Source organism: Ctenopharyngodon idella, chromosome 5 (assembly GCF_019924925.1).
Source record: "Ctenopharyngodon idella isolate HZGC_01 chromosome 5, HZGC01, whole genome shotgun sequence".
In the NCBI taxonomy this organism is placed as follows: domain Eukaryota; kingdom Metazoa; phylum Chordata; class Actinopteri; order Cypriniformes; family Xenocyprididae; genus Ctenopharyngodon; species Ctenopharyngodon idella.
This window is the reverse complement of record NC_067224.1, coordinates 5,359,095-5,375,295: the sequence shown is the minus strand read 5'-3', so window position 1 is coordinate 5,375,295 and position 16,201 is coordinate 5,359,095. Positions and strand designations below refer to the sequence as shown.

The 16,201-nt window shown below is 37.8% G+C and overlaps 1 protein-coding gene across 1 annotated transcript in view; it reads right to left on the bottom strand.

Moving 5' to 3' along the window:
- The window catches only part of LOC127513433 (neuronal migration protein doublecortin-like), a 59,363-nt gene extending 45,900 nt beyond the window's left edge, over positions 1–13,463 (bottom strand). Inside the window, exon 1 of the mRNA XM_051895193.1 lies at positions 13,305–13,463. The gene's annotated coding sequence lies outside the window, so the exon portion shown is untranslated. The remainder of the gene's footprint in view (positions 1–13,304) is intronic.
- Between the last annotated feature and the right edge of the window lie 2,738 nt (positions 13,464–16,201).

Sequence of the window (16,201 nt, the reverse complement as noted above, 5' to 3'; positions counted from 1 at the left end):
TTTGGGTGGTCTCACCACCTGTATCTCAATTGGAATATCTTGAAGTGCACTCCACACACACACACAACCCAAAGATATGAGCAAAAGACAGAATTCCAATTAGCGTGTAAAATAGAATCCTCAAATCTGTCATTCCAAAGAACATTTTACCTGAAACACTGAAGCCAAATGTGTTTTTTGGTCTACACCTAACATTGTGTAAGTATGTACACATGCTCTCTGAGTAACACACTCTCCACCATGGATTGGCCTACATACAGCAGACCCACACACATTTCAATGTCACTCATGAGCTATTATTAAAAATTCCCTGTGGAGACAGTCGTTTCACAAAAAACTAAACAAAAGGAAGCTGAAGGTATGTGGTCATCTTTAAACTAGTTATCAGGCAGTATTTAACTACACTTACTGTAGATTGAGAACATAGAGATACTTTACTGAGTAGATACACATTTATACAGCACATGGTAGCATTGATAAGACCATATTCCACATCTAATTCTTCACCAGTCAGTATCCATAGCAACAGCAAAACAAGCTTGCCATGTTCTCTAAAAGGATACACGGATGAAGCATGGAAACAACACAACAGCATCCTGCAAGGCAGGGAAGGCAATTTTGGAGAGGCTAGCAATAGCAAGCTAGCTTTGAAAGCATGAGATCCCACTCTCCCTTAAAACCAACATGTCCTCCAACCAATACGCCCATATGGGTCGTTTGTCACTTCCCTGAAATACAACCCATAGGAGCGTTTACTAAAGTTGCACCCATATCGACAACAGGACACTTTCATTTTAATGCATGAAATACGACCCATAGGAGCGTTTACTAAAGTTGCACCCATATCGACAACAGGACACTTTCATTTTAATGCATTGTACCCTTTTATCTGCATCATATTTCGGGTTTTGCGTAGCCCAATTAGTAGAGCATTGCGATATACAACAATATGCAATCATGTGATCATGCGATCGGGAGTTTGATCCCACGATCGTGAGTACGATCCCAGGGAACGCATGTGCTCATAAAGTGTATATGCACTATAAATCACGAAGGGTAGGTTTAGGGTTAGGGTAGGTGTAGTCGTTAATAAAAAAATGCGTTTTGCTAAATGGAAATAGGACAAATAGTAGGTAAGGGACCGTGTAAAAAGTCCACACATTGCATTAAAATAAACACACATTTTAATTGGTAACGACGGTCATACATTCATACATCAGATTCACAGCAATCCATTCATCACCCATTTATCTATTAAATGTCATTAACTGAAACCTTTTGAAGAACTGAAATGAAATATTGACTGGTATGTTTGTTTTATTGGCTAAATGTGATTTCTTTTATAAGGAATTACCTGCAGGACATACATTGTGAAATGTGTAATTTCCACACCACCTACAAAACCAAACTGAGTGTAGTGTGGAGAGGAGCCACATGATTCACTGAGTAAATCACCTGAGCTGTGCATTCCATTCCATATGACTAATTATTTAGGAAAATGATGTCAATTAAATGGCACCACAATTAACTGCACACTCCAGTCAACAGTCCTCAAGAAATTCATTAGCTAATTGTCTGATCTGCGATGTCAAGCAATAAAAAATAAGTCTATTTCACACTTTTAAAAGCCCTCCTAAAACAAATCTTAAGTGACTTCATTGCAGCAGCCGACATTCATCAGCCACTTACAGTCACGATGATTTTACTATTATCATGTAGCTACACTAACATATTGATAATAATCACAAACATGCAAAGTTAATACAAATTTTGGATGAAAACTTTTTTGAATGCATCAGGAATGGTCATTTTATTTTGGTAATTAAGCTGCTGTCTGAGAGTGAATGAGATTTTATTATATATGATGGTATATCCATACTATGCTATTATTCTTTTTTAATTTTTCTGTCTTTCTGAATGAATTGCTTGTTTAAGAGTTGAGAGACCTAATAACCTGAATTCTTTGAGAGAACAAATACAAAACTATTGTTATAATTTTTAGTATTAAAATGGATGCACTGGTCTTTATTTAAATGCAAATTCTTGACTTTTCATTGGAATTCCACCAACAGTATCATGCCATTAAAATCATCCCACAATACACCAATCTACCCTTAGTGAGAACTGTGAGAAGGAAACAAAAGAGTAGAGGCGGACATATATTTAGCCTCCATTTCCACAGAAACACTTCAACACAACTGCCATTGGATGTTTTTTTATACCCTTCCCACAAAAAAAAAAAAAAAAAAAAAAAAACCTTTTCACGTGTGGGCTTGGGAAAGAGATCATTGCAGAGGTTTTCCAGGTTTGTAAAAAGTGCAAAATTTACATACACATGCAAATTTGAGGTTCTAAAATAATAATCAAATGGACTGAACAGCAACTCTTTCTCAAAGTATGGAGAACTAAAAACAAATGTCAAATAATCGTATAATCCAATAATCCAAAAAAAAAAATGTAATTATGGGACAAAAAGAAAATGGGAGAGAGAGAGAGAGAGAGAGAGAGAGAGAGAGAGAGAGAGAGAGAGAGAGAGAGAGAGAGAGAGAAATGAAGTCAAACTATTGGTCAAGCTAGTTTTTGAAGCATTCTTGCTGGAAACCAGCTCTCATGTGTTCAGATCAGCTTTATCTAGCTTGACCAAGATGACCTACCAGGTCAGCTTTAGTGCCACCAACATGTGGCTCCATCTAGACCAGCTTGGACTGTTATTGACCTTAAATGGACAGTCTGGATCAGATAGAGAGCATGTGAAACCAGTTACAGTTGTAGTTGTACAGTTGAGTTCTAACCGTTTGTGTGATAAAAATAATGGATATATGCTATTGCTGCTCAGAGCTGGCTAGAAGAATAGATATCACATATTTCATCTTCTCTCTATTTTGTGTAGTGATCTGGAACTTTCTATACAAAATAGCACTATGCATAAAAAGTGCATAAAGCACAACAATGCTTTAACAAGGATTAAAATATATAGCACATACAGAGTACAATTATCCATTTTAATTGGATTGCACTATTGCACTATTAAATTTAGTTTACATTTGTACACCATCTTGGATTTCCTCATTGTAATCTGGGATATCCTTAGATTTGGCCCCAAAAAAGATATCTTAGAAGGCAGCATAATGTTGCTGCCTACCTTTTGTAACAGATATTGTGTCTAGATAGGCAGCTCACAAGTTTTTGGAACAGAGTTTATGTCTCTCTCTCTCTCTCTCTGATTAAAGTCCAGACTGAGAGGAAGGCAGATCCTGGCCACTGAGCTCTTGTGGACCAAGGCCAGGACTTCGAAAACACAGCTGCTCTCTTTAAACAAAACTCTCTCTACCCCTCCACAAAAGAAATGAGAAATAAAAGAAAGTGAAAGAAGGAGAGTGTTAGAAAAGGACAGTTGTCTCTGCTGCAGTTCCAACTGTATCACCCTTTTTTGGAGGATAAAGTGATTAAGCAAGTGCAAGAATGTAAAGTCACTCACATAAACACGCTAACGGCACACATGCTTTATAATGCACTCGCACTGCACTGTAAACTCTAACGCACAAAATAATTAATTGGTCTGAGTAGGACAAACTTAAATTAAACTAATTAGTTGAGTCAAATTAACTTTTATGAGTACTTAGCACTTTCTTTTTCTTTCAAGTTCACAGAACTGATATATTTTAAGTAAACTGAACTGTTTCATTGCTTTAAGTTTTATGAACATATTTCTTTTAATTTAGACAAAATTAAGTTTAACTAAAACTGGGCTGGGATTTCTGTTTCCCAGCCCAGTAAAATTAAGTGTTATGTAATGTTTTTTTTTTTGTTTTTTTTTAATCAAGATTTATTTTAAGTGCAAGATTTAGTAATGATTAATGTTTTGTTATGTTAATTTAGAAGAGTTTCTGTTAATATAGGGTTTTTGGAGAGTTACCATCATGGTGACAAGTGTTTTTGAGAGCAGTATGTTAAATGTTTTATATTGCTGTACTCATTCAGCAAGTGTTATACCATGCTATTGTTAACATGTTAGCATATTAGCAAGTTAGCATTTTCTGAATTAGCTTGTCACAGCTAACTATGTTTACACTAATAAAAATGTTTACATTGACGTTACATGAAAAGTTAAATGTATGAATCAGTGAACTTAAACATTTCAAGTTACGACAATTAAAATGTATAAAATCTAGCAGTTCTGCTTACTTAAACTTTGAATTTTTTAACTTAAAAATTTTGAGGCAACTGATTTTGCCAACTTATTGGGGTTTGCTGGACATAAAAAAATATATACAGTATGTGTGTGTCCTTGTATACATGGTTGTTGAGTACATGATTGTGTATAATGAAATGGGTATTACAGCATAAACATGGTTACTTCCTGTGTCCTTGTAAACCCAATGGTTTAGAAAAAAACTGCTTTTTTTGTTTTGTTTTTTTAAATTCAATTAAAAAAAAAGGTTTTCTGTGATGGGTAGGTTTAGGGGTAGGGCGATAGAAAATATGGTTTGTACAGTATAAAAACCATTACGCCTATGGAATGTCCTCACAATTCACAAAAAAAAAAAAAAGTGTGTGTGTGTGTGTGTGTGTTAACATATGCCCCATCGTTAACATAGGCTAACATATGCCCCATCTGATTTCAATAAACAGTGGTCATCTGTCCATCTCTTTGTCACTGAGGTCTCCTGCCCCCAACAAGACTTTTACAACTTATACTTGCCCCTCCCACCCACCTTCTGCTGTCCCAGCAAAACTGGTCAATATTCTCATTCTGTTACCCCACTCTCCCATCTGAGCACACATTCCCTCAAAATACTCCCCCATAACCCCCTAAACCAACAATGGATCAATAAAGCTACACCACTCACACCACTCTGCCTCATATTACACACACACACACACACACACACACATACACACACTCCTATTCAAAGCCAAATCAATATCTACTCATCAATGTCCTGATATGTTTTTAACTCTTTTTGTCTGCAGAACCGCCTCCTGTCAATAGCCCTGCTCCCTATTCCCTGTCTGGCAAATATCACGCTGTGTCCTGGATTTGGTCGATTAAAGGTTTTGTTTAAATTCCGCCTGGAGAGGGACAGTCACTTAAATAACAATACAACCCCCCAAATAAGGGATTACTGCCATACTGGGAGTTTAACTCAGCACTATCCATGTTCGATTCTGTCCCTTTCATTTTAATACTTCCTAAAACAAGTTTTTCATACACCTTCATACATACTCATACATACTGTAATTTGCATAGTTTGTGCCACGGACATGAATGATACATCAAATCATGTGGTTTGTTGAGAAGAAATACAGTTACTTCACAAAAACCCAAATTCTTTGGCCCTGACACAAAATGACCAGCTAACATCATTTCACTAATCATATCATCAGCACATGGGAAAGTGTGAACGAGTACTAGTCGGGTGGAATCACTATCATTCTGATAGGATTATAAGAGCAGACTGATTGCTATAAAAGGTGGGCAGAAGTGCTTCCAATCATTGTGTTCTTGTGTCAGCAATGGTTACCTACAAAGAAAGATGTGCAGCCATCAAAGCATCAAAATGGCCTCACATGCTGCAAAGAATATTGTACCTGAAAGAATCATTTACAGGATCATCAAGAATTTCAAGGAGAGAGGTTGCAGTGAAGAAGGCTTCAGGATGTCACAAAATGTCCAGGACTGTCTCCTCCTCAGAAGTCAGCAACAGAGTCATGTCACCACCAGTGCAGAGCTTGCTCAAAATTGGCAGCAGGTAGGTTTAAGTGCATCTGCACGCACAGTGAGGCCAAGACTTTTGGACAACAGCCTGGTGTCAAGAATGGTAGCAAAGAAGCCACTTCTCTCCAAGAAAAACGTCAAGGACAGACTATAATTCTGCAGGAAGTACAAGGTTTGCACAGTAGAAGATTGGTGCAAAGTTAATTTCTCTAATGAAGCCCCCATCCGACTGTTTGGGACATCTGGAAAATCAACTGTCTGAACGCTACCATGAGTCCTGTGTTGTGTCAGCAGTGAAGCATCCTAAGACCATCCAGTGTGGGGTTGCTTTTCATCCAAAGGGACTGGCTCTCTCACAATTCTGCCCAAAACACTGCCATGAATAAAGAATGGTATCAAAATGTCCTCGAAGAGCAACTTCTCCCAACAACTTCTCTCAACAACTTCTTGTCCTCCAAGCACTAATAAGGCAAGAATGGATCGCCATCAGTCAGGATTTGGCCCCAGAAGCTGATATTCAGCATGCCAGAGTGAATTGCAGAGGTTATGAAGAAGAAGGGTCAATACTGTAAATAGTGACTTTTTGAATATATATTGAATATTTTTGCCAATAAAAGCCTTTAAAACATATGAAATGCTTATCATTGTTTTCCAGTATACCATAGAAACATGTTAACAAAATAATGTACAAATACTGAAGCAGCAAACTTTTCAAAACACAAAATTTATGTTGCTACCAACACTTTTGGCCACAGCTGTACAGTTTTTCACTGCTAATTCATCTGCCACTTGGTAGAAGCTAGTTAAATTAGGCTGATGCCATAGGAAGGTTGTCAAAAGCAATTATCCTTTATTAAATACAGGTTTTTTTACTGTGTTCCTGCAAGTCAATACTTGAGGGAATCTCATTTGACCAGTGATCATTTAAAGTGCCTGTATTTTAAAGGTTCCTAAGTTTGTTTTAGAGGTCACCTACAATGGTTTTACATGCATCTAAGGTCAAAAATACTTATATTCTCTCATAATATACGTTGCAGCATTGCCTCTTTTCTTACAGTGTCTGAAAGGATTTGGTCTCTCTAAACCCCTCATTTCTAAGCACCTACTCTGCTCTGATTGGTCAGATGAACCAGTCCGTTGTGATTGGTCCACCGCTTACAGTGTGTGTCGGAAATGAAACACCCATTACCATATCTGAATTTCAGATATTCCTCAGCAAATACAGTGATCCGAATAGTAGCGATGGCGTTGGTTTTACTGTAGTAATTCGAGCCAGAGTCCTCATCCTTTGGAAGTACATGTAAAGTGGAAAATCTTTTGCAGCGTAGAAAACAGCATTTTCTCAACATGCCCACAACATCAATCAAACCCTTCCAGAACTACAGTGTTTGACAATGAATACCATAGGCTGGCATTATGCAAATTTGTTGCAAACCTACATATGTTTGTGCAGTATGTAAAACTGGAATTACTGATGACTCATTTCAGGCAGTTCAGAATCACTTCTTTCATTTAAAAGACAATAACTCAATTTATTGTGCACTTTGATCTTTGAAACTTTGCAGACCTTTTACATTCACAAACAGCTATATAATTTGTATCTAGTTTGTATATAATTTGTAGCTATATAATTTGTATCTATTTGTATTTGTATACACTCCATGAAAGGTAATATCTCAAAAAGTATAATAACTTTAACATTTATTGTCATCTGAAATCTGAGATGTCAGAAATGCCAAACACTACAACTGTCCTCGATCTGATCTAGTTGCTTGGCACGAGTAAGAAAGTAACAGTATGTCAGAGTTAAAGAGAGAGCTCTGGTATTAGACTATTTAAGTGATTAACCTACTTTATTTTTCACAGCAGAAAACAACCTGGGTAACAAATTACAGTAAGCAGTTGTAAAGTACACATGTAAAGTTACATGATATTACAACCCATTAAACACAAGTACATGTTACCGAGATGTCTGTGAGAGAAAGTATCATCTGAAAAACATTGTATTCTAATTGAGCATCACATTTGTGTAAATACACATCTGAAACCTCTCATTTCATTTAAACGCAGCTAATACAATCTTGCGTCCCTGATATCGACTGTATTTTTAATGAAATCAGAGGACGTCAGTATGAATGGTAGGCCTATGTTATTATTGCTGAAGTTTGTCTTGTTTGCTAAATGAATTTTGTACAATAAGATAATAAACAGACAAGATTTCTCAAATCGATACTTATTTATGTGGTGAAAAGCTGTGTAATAAGTGGGACGATTGCACATTAAATGTCTGTCTTGATTGAACGTGTTCATTTGTCTTGCATTGGCTCAAAACTGCTAGAAACTGTTTTTCCTTGCGAAAGATTTTAGTTCAGTTAGCTAGTAAAATACTTCAACTCAAATCAATATTTTGTGTTTAATTATTTACTTATGTGGCAAGTAGCCATGTAATAAGCAGGATAATATACATCCAAATGGTTGTTATCGCAAAATAAACCCCTTCAGCGTGATATAAGACGCCTCCACTTTATTTTGTCATAACAATTGGCTGGATGTACATTATCCCTTACATAATAACCAGCATTAAATTACTATCAACCATTGACAAGAATTTAGAAAGTCTGCATTGCAACAACGGTACCCTAAACGAGTGCCTAGATAGCTAATGGAATCTCTATTAACCAGTTGTCTCCGTGGACTAGGTGACGTTAGCCATTTTCAGAGCAAGTTTTACATTTTGATGAAAAATTACAAAGACAATTTTTCCCTTTGGAATAACATACACTGATGAATCATTCACAGGAAATTGTTTCAAGAAAGTCAGTTGGGTCCATTTTGATTTCATGCTGACTTCAGTGAGAGAAACACTACAACATTAAAAAATGCTCAGTGACTGAGATGAGGCTTAAAAATCGATACTCATTCATAATGGTGTTGACACACAGCAAACACAGAGCATGATTTATTAATCTAAGGCTTGATAATATGACATGTCAAATCCATATCAGTGTTTGAGAACTGTTGACTAAGAAGAATCTAAATATTTAAAGGCTGCTCTTTCAGATCTCAGGAAAATTAGAGATCTCATGTTATGTTTCATTTAACCATGAATGTCGTCCCAGGTGTTTCTCCTAAAAATCCTTTAACAAAAAAATGTGTGTGCAAAAAGATTAATGTGCATAACAAAGCTCAATTAGATTTCTGACATCTTGACAAATCTGAGCATTGTTGCCATTGCTGAGACGGCTTTTGAAGCTTTAGAGGAGATAAGCGATATCACTGGGGTGGGTGGGAGGATGAGGTGGTCTCTAATGATAAAAACTAAGAAGCAAGAGGCTCCATTTAATCTTTATATGTAGTCTCTCTGCTATTTTGGAAAAAAGGATGAACTAAGGGATAGTAGAAGGTACTTTTGACAGGTTACTATATTCATAGCAGAGATTCACAGTACTTTCAGACCTACACTGTTTTCAAATCCTTTAGGACTTGTCAAACGGCTAAAGCGCTTCCATCTCTATTGACTAATTTAGAGGAATCCTATAAACGCTTGTCAGTGCTACCTAGCTTGACGACACCTCAATTAGCTCCTTAATCAGCACCCACAGCCTGACCTCCACTATCTTTAGCCTGTAATGATGGGATTTCTGAGAGTTAGGTTGCTACAAGTCAGCTTATTTGACTTCCTGACACCAGTCCAAAATCAACAGACGATGCTACAAAGAAGGCGAACGAAGAGTTCATCCTGCACATTCTTAAAAGTCCATCACATGGACTTACTTTCCAATCATTCAAGTGATGATGCAGACTATATTTTTACATTTTCTGAGGCTGTAACCACCATAGACCTTGAGGGGGATGCATCCGCTTTTGATATCTAGATTAGTAGTCAATATGGGTTTTTCAATGACCATTTCTTTAAACTTTACCTTAGGTATTCTGAGTAATTGTTATGCTGTTGCTGGTTCTGGGTGGCTGCTAGGTTGTTGCAAGGGTGGTCGACACAGCATTGCTATGCGATTCTTAAGGTGTTCTATGTGTAAACTTCTTCAACAAGCCACATAATTTTAGGTATCAGATTTGAGGTATACATGAGCAAGATTTCTGCAATCCACCTTATTCCTCACAAGCCTATGTAACCCCTCCTGTTTGAATCGCCGCTCTAAGCGGGACTCGAACCCAGATCCACTGGCATGGGAGTCGGGCTCTCTAACAAAGAGGCTTAAGACCGCAGTATCTAGACGCCAGAGCACCTCTTGAGATCAGAGGAGTGAGGTTTACACGCACAGCTCTTATGTCCGTTACACCTACTGTGTTTTGAATTATGGGTGGCACTTCCGGTTTGGTGAACTTCCATTCAAAAAGACTGAAACAAATCATTTCAAATCATAAGGTTGCCCTACAAATAAAGCTTATCTGCAAGTTTGACTGAATGAGCTGTCAATTTTCCTTCATGTTTTATTTTCAGACATCATGAGAATAACGTAACGCTTGGTTTTTCAACATGACATGTTTTAACAAGAATATCTATGGCAAGAGCTCTTTTCAGTCGCTGCATTCTTTTCCTCATGATTATTTACTTTTTTCCCTTTGCATTCCACTGTAATAGAATGAAAAAGGACAACATATACTGCACATTTGTGGCCCGTTCTTCCGATGTAATTTACAATATAACCCATTAATAATTCACTGGAATGCACGAAGAATCTCTCGTTTGTCTCCTCAAATCCTCACGTCTCTTTCAAGGTTTGTTTTCACAGGTAAATACAATTTATTATCTGTCAAAATGACGGAAATCACTTTGAAATAGTATCACGCAATGTTGAAGTTACTGAACATTTTTAATTAAGCCAACGTATGTTACATAATACAGATATATTGCTACAGTGATATTTTACTCGTCTGTGATTGCTGTAGAAAGAATCATGCTTTTGGGGTTATTCATGGTTTCTTAAATGAACCTTGTTGATGCTTTTACACTTTTAAATGCCCTTTTAATGTTCGATGGTTGAAGGATGAGTAGAATAATGTCTTCTCATTGTACCCAGTTTTAAAAAAAAACATATTATTGCATTCATAGAGCGAGCCTTTCATTGATTGTTTACAGCTTAACGGAAGTTACACCCATAATTCGCAATGGGGCATAGGAATAAGGTGGATATGATTTAAATATATCGCTAACATTAGCAATTTCTAGCAGCTAGCTGTTACTATGCATTTGTGGTAATTAGTTAGCACAAATGGTATCGTGGGGTTGTCTTGCCAATAGGGCGGTCTGTGGCATTTAGACCTGGGCCTGTGTCCAGTGAGACTGCCAGAAGGGATTGCAGCAGCTTTTCCAATTAAAGCCTGGCTACTACCCCTCTCGCCTCACCTTGGAATACACACAAAATAATGCTGAGAAATCCGTAAACAAAGACACACAGGACACAGTAAACGTATAAAGCTGAGAGAATTCGAAAACGACATGCACACAAACGCACATACTCAGATGTGGTATTAAAGACCAATCAAAGGTTTGATTACAAAAGCCTGTGTAGAATGTTGAGGCGACGCCCATGACTGAGGTGGCCCACAGATATTCCCCTCCCTGTTGTGCATTAGTGCTGATTTATGAGTCTGTTATTTGTCTAATCCTGTGGACCGTGTCCCTCTGAACCAGTAAAAAAAAGAGGGATTACATCCTTATTGTGGTCACACAAACACACTACACTCCTCGAGTGCTTTTTTACAGCCATCACTGGTGCAGAGGGGAATTGGGCCTGGTCCACAGCTGACACAAGGGCTCCTACACATCCACCCATCCAGCCATGACACGCAGAGATGACTCAAATGCACACTCATACACCAGAACCCAGCAACTGAGACGCACTGAATCAGCAAGATTCCTAGTGTCATCTAAACATGCCATTTCATGACAGTATGAGACAGCACCCCTACTGCTTTTAGGATATATTAAGTGAAAATTCTGACATCATTTATGTACATTACAGACCCTCATCTCATTAATATCAACCATTGTTCTTCCTTCCAAGGAAAACAAAATGAGATGTTTAGCAGAATGTCCAAACTGCTAGCTTTGCACAAATGACACATGAATGCTACAGCAAGGGTGATTTCAAAACAAATGGCATACATTTCGGTCTATTGTGTTGATTCAGGAGATATAAATATAGCATATAAATCATTTGGACTGCCTTTTTGGAGCTTGAAAGCCCCAGTCCCCATTCACTTTAATTTTCTGGAAAAGATCTGCTTGGACATATTTCCGCCTAACATCTCGTTTGGCGTTCCATGAGTAAGAAAGTCTTTGGATAAACTATTACTTTATAAAGAAAGCTGTAGTAATACCAGGGATTTTTTCCCAACAAAACCATGGTGGTTGTACCATGTAAAACCATCACTGCACCTACTTCTTTTGTAAGGGAAAGACCTCCAGTGAAGGTAGTCATAAGCCAGTCGTCTGATTGCCGTTTATTTTGTTTCATGATGACAGGTTCAAACTTTTCCCATTGTACCGTTGAGTTTTTCGCTGGTTAATAAATTCTGATGTCACACTGTGCTGCAGTGTATAGAGTCCAGTAACACATCACACTCTGAATCACACACAATGAGAAGGATAAAATTGGTCATAGTGAAAGCAAATGGTCTCCAGGGGCAAGTCCGTATACCCCACTCCCCCCATCCACCCGCCCAAAGTGCTCTGCGAGCCTGTTTCATTGTGTCTCTTTGGCACATGCTGCACTACAGCAAATTCAGGATGGGTCTTATACTTCACACTCACACACGCTGCAACCTCCTGAGTATTAGAGAAGAGTACCCTACAATTTGAATCTCCCAGAGACAATAAAGTTTCGCTCACATTTGCTCATCTGAATAGTTTAAAAAAAAAAAAAAACACACAATTTGGAATTAATCCAAAATTATCCTAATAGGAATTTCTTGTGAGATTATAAAATAACATATTTTAAATCAGATCTTTTAGAAGACATACCGTAGCTCCCAACAAGACTATTAGGATTCCTAATAGGATAAAATTTAAAAAATATTTTAAGGATTTTAAAACTCCTATAGCTTCCTTTGTGATTTCTCTTAACTGTCCAGTAACAAGACATCATTCCATTACAGTTGTAATAAAAATTACACATCTAACAGGACATAATATCTTAATTGATTCTTAAGAGGATTCTTTTTTGATCCCATTAGTAGAAATCCTGTACACATTCCTATATAATTTTTTGACAAGGGCAAACTGTTCCTGGTAAAACTCGAGAATGAAATATGAAATATATTATACTATTTTTTACTATTAGCCTATAATTTGGTTTATTATCATTTATGTTGATGTATTTTATAGGATATATATATATATATATATATATATATATATATATATATATATATATATATATATATAAATGCTGCCTCGAACCTTGAACCACCTGACTGTTCACCCACTAACATCCCCAAAAATCTGTCTCTATACTTCTGACATTAAAGTAACTCACTAAACGTTAGCATAACTACATGAAATACGTTTCGATCAACACGTTTTTCTTTTAAAGTAAAAGTCTACCGGCGTTTGACTTACCAGTGGTACAGTGCGCTGTTGCTGCTGCTGCTGCTGTGTGAGTGTGTGTGGGTGGGCGTGGATGCTGCAGGATCGCGCTGCGCTCCGTGTCTTTGTCTGCCGCTTCAGCTGCTGCTCTGCCTGCGATGCCTCCCTACCGGCACACCGCGCGGTCCTAGCGCCGCCCAACACACGCCCACTGAGTACAGTCGACGCCTACTGCAGGCTGCGTCCAGAAACATCTGCATTCATGTGTTAATACACTGTTAACGAGTCATAACCTCAACTTGAAGCCGAATGTGTTAGAGTTAAAGACGTAATTGACTGTTGACTACACAATTATTGATTATATACTTAATACTGCTCACTATTTTCAATCAATAGTTTGTGGAAAAGTATGTAAACATTTCACAAGAATGCTACATTGTGTGTTTAATTAAAAAAGTTCAGTTATCATCTTAATTGTTATTTGGAGTAATTTACCTAAAACGGCATGAGGGTGAGTGTAAATGAGTGTAAATAGACTTTTTTTTTAGTCTGTCACTTTAATAGAACTGCTAATGAGTCAACAGAACCTAACCTTGTAGTGGATTGCTCTGCAATCAATGTTCAGAATAGAATAATTACAGTGTACTGAAAATTAGCACATTGTGCGCCTATATATATTTGATTTTTCCTCTTGTGTGTATAAGAAATCGCCAGCAAAGCGACTTTAGTGACAAAAGAACTGACATCTTTTTTGAGATAAAGAACTGAAATGAGTTTGAAAGGAGCTACTATAAACATTTACATCATTACATCATTTCCTGTTTGCAACAATGGAAGAAACAAAGGGAGATTCTGGGGAAAACTGACAAAATTTTTATTCCTTGATCTAGTTTAAACCCATTTTTTGCATATTGGTTGCTATTTACCTTCATTTACATGAGCAATCCTGACAAAATTTGAATTCCTTGATCTAGTTTAGACCTATGTTTGCATACTGGCCACCTCAGTGAACTTGAGCGATATACTATGCTCATACCAAGCATCTTTTCACATTATTTTCAACACAGATAAATGCTTAAATTTCATGCCATTGATTTTTTTTTATTTGGTATTTTAGCACAGCTGAAATTCTGTATTCATCATCATCCAGCACCAGAACTTGTATATTTTGCAATACATTTAAAATTTGAATGACCAAGACAATTTGATCCAATTTTGATACTCGAGTTGCTTTATAAAATAGATATACATTACTTTGAATTGACCAACATTATTTTCCAGCACTGCCTTAACTCACCAGAGCTTCACAGGTTGCCACTGGAGTCCTCTTCCACTCCTCCATGACGACATCACAGAGCTGGTGGATGTTAGAGACTTTGCGCTCCTCCATCTTCTGTTTGAGGATGCCCCACAGATGCTCAATAGCGTTTAGGTCTGGAGACATGCTTGGCCAGTCCATCACCTTTACCCTCAGCTTCTTTAGCAAGGCAGTGGTCGTCTCGGAGGTGTGTTTGGGGTCGTTATCATATTGGAATACTGCCCTGCCGCCCAGTCTCGGAAGGTAGGGGATCATGCTCTGCTTCAGTATGTCACAGTACATGTTGGCATTCATGATTCCCTCAATGAACTGTAGCTCCCCAGTGCCGGCAGCACTCATGCAGCCCCAGACCATGACACTCCCACCACCATGCTTGACTGTAGTCAAGACACACTTGTCTTTGTACTCCTCACCTGGTTGCCTCCACACACGCTTGACACCATCTGAACCAAATAAGTTCATCATGGTCTCATCAGACCACAGGACATAGTTCCAGTAATCCATGTCTTTAGTCTGCTTGTCTTCAGCAAACTGTTTGCGGGCTTTCTTGTGCATAATCTTTAGAAGAGGCTTCCTTCTGGGACAACAGCCATGCAGACCAATTTGATGCAGTGTGCGGCGTATGGTCTGAGCACTGACAGGCTGACCCCCCACCCCTTCAACCTCTGCAGCAATGCCGGAAGCACTCATACGTCTATTTCCCAAACACAACCTCTGGATATGACGCTGAGCACGTGCACTCAACTTCTTTGGTCGACCATGGTGAGGCCTGTTCTGAGTGGAACCTGTCCTGTTAAACCGCTGTATGGTCTTGGCCACCGTGCTGCAGCTCAGTTTCAGGGTCTTGGCAATCTTCTTATAGCCTATGCCATCTTTATGTAGAGCAACAATTCTTTTTTTCAGATCCTCAGAGAGTTCTTTGCCATGAGGTGCCATGTTGAACTTCCAGTGACCAGTATGAGAGAGTGAGAGCGATAACACCAAATTTAATACACCTGCTCCCCATTCACACCTGAGACCTTGTAACACTAACGAGTCACATGACACCGGGGAGAGAAAATGGCTAATTGGGCCCAATTTGAACATTTTCACTTAGGGGTGTACTCACTTTTGTGGCCAGCGGTTTAGACATTAATGGCTGTGTGCTGAGTTATTTTGAGGGGACAGCAAATTTACACTGTTATACAAGCTGTACACTCACTACTTTACATTGTAGCAAAGTGTCATTTCTTCAGTGTTGTCACATGAAAAGATATAATAAAATATTTACAAAAGTCTGAGGGGTGTACTCACTTCTGTGAGATGCTGTACATTACTTTGAATTGATAAACTTACAAATAACAATATTACAGTAAAATATAAAATAAAACTAATCACTTTGTACATTGCATTAAACAGCATAAGAAATGTAACATTTGGCACAGAATGGCATGAAAAAATAATGAGATATTACAACAACAAAAGTGACTTATGTTTTCTTTGTCATGAACCGCATAACAATTGTTTTTATCTTTAATAAAGTATTGAAAGGACAATCTATGTCTACCACTGTATTGTCTATCTGGTAATAATTGGGTTTTAGAATTCATGAATAAGACTGTCTAGACATAGT